The 1,659-nt window shown below is 42.2% G+C and overlaps 1 long non-coding RNA gene across 1 annotated transcript; it reads right to left on the reverse strand.

The window, feature by feature from the left end:
• Positions 1-863: 863 nt before the first annotated feature.
• LOC116357035 (uncharacterized) lies at positions 864-1,389 on the reverse strand. The gene is made up of 2 exons (XR_004205345.1): positions 1,106-1,389; positions 864-997 (listed from the first exon to the last, which is right to left on the reverse strand). It is a non-coding gene; the product is annotated as an uncharacterized LOC116357035 (long non-coding RNA).
• Positions 1,390-1,659: the final 270 nt, after the last annotated feature.

The raw sequence follows: 1,659 nt of genomic DNA on the forward strand, positions 1-1,659 counted from the left end.
CAGTGAATAACTGTGGCTATAAATACTACAAAATCCACCAGCGTCACAATAAGTGTATCCAGATCACTTGAGTGACGTATAACATTTGCAACTGGTTGTGGTCCATCCACCACCATATGTTCTTCAGAACTGTGGCCTCTTGCCCCTTTCAACGCTCTTCACCGCCTCCACATACAGTAGGAGATTTGCTGTACAGCTTCGATCCTTGACCCCTCAACCTCTTTCACCCTAACAGGGCACTCAGGGAATTCAGGAATATGATCCACACCACAGTTGCAACATTTTACATTCACAGACTCTTCAATAACACATTCCTTCCGTCTGCAAACACTTGACACATGGCCAAACCGTTTAGACTTCTTGCATTGCGTTGGGTTTTGCACGAACGCTCTTACGGGATGTCTTATATTTCCCTTGCCCCCAGCGGTTTCCCCCCCACTCAATCACAACAAACAGGTTGAGTTCAATAACTACAGGCAAATGCATGGGGAGATGCCGGAGGAAGCTTTGAAGAGGTCAGGTTATGTAGATATTATAAACTAAGCAGTTTGATAACTTTCAAATGTAGTATCAAGTTCATGTAGAATAAACAACCCTTTACATATTACCATAGAGGCAGTGTTCTACTAATATAACAATGTGCACCTTTCCCCTTTCATTGTCATACAGATACTGCGCCTATCGGCATTTTATCTGGTGGCAATGGGGCTACCTTGGTAAACATGTCAGTGGTCATGCCTTCCTGTGTGGTGTCCCATTTCCACAACAGAAGTTCCCTGGTGCAGAATACACATGGTTTCTCCCTCCCCATATTGACTTATACCATTCAATAATAAATAAAAAAAACACAATACATGTAGAAGTTGTAGCTAGTAAACTTTTAATTCCGAGTGACAGGTCTCTCTCCATTTAGAGGAATCATTACCAAGCCTGTCTGTCAGTTTGGACTTCATCACATCATCTTGCAAGTCTCCATGTGCTGGCTCCATACATGTTTCTGTGAACACACAGTCATTGTTCTATTACCAATGGCAGTTAGGATAGGCAAGATCTGTAACAAAAACAGGTACCATGTTGAAGGTTGAACAAGTCAGATAAAACCTACCCAATTATGGTCTCCCAATCGACGACCATTGGTGAGCAGACAGGAGGCTAGGCTGGAGGTAAGGTCTTTGCCAGAGCCCCATTGATGGGCATGGCAGCATAGATCTGCTCCCGGCCCCACAAAGATACTGGTCTGTCAAACACACACACAGACCACTGATTTCATTATCAATGGTGGTTATGGACTAGCATTATGGAACCATCCTGATCGCTGCATTCATTCTATTTCACTTCAGATTTCATGATATGTGGTTCCACCAGGCTAGATGATGAAGATGAATTGGGACAAAACTCAAAACTGTTTTGACCTTTGACCACATGCTGCTTAAGTATGATCCCCAATTAAAGACAACGATAGCCAGCTGCCTCTAATTGGGAATCATACTAAAACACCAACATCGAAAAAACAAACTAGAACCCCACATAGAAAATATAAACTAAACTAAACCCCTAGTCACGCCCTGACCTACTCTACCATAGAAAATAAAGGCTTTCTATGGTCAGGACACAGAAAGAAGAAATACAAGAACATTTGATTTTAAAAACTCTATATTT

Source organism: Oncorhynchus kisutch, linkage group LG24 (assembly GCF_002021735.2).
Source record: "Oncorhynchus kisutch isolate 150728-3 linkage group LG24, Okis_V2, whole genome shotgun sequence".
NCBI classification, from domain to species: Eukaryota; Metazoa; Chordata; class Actinopteri; order Salmoniformes; family Salmonidae; genus Oncorhynchus; species Oncorhynchus kisutch.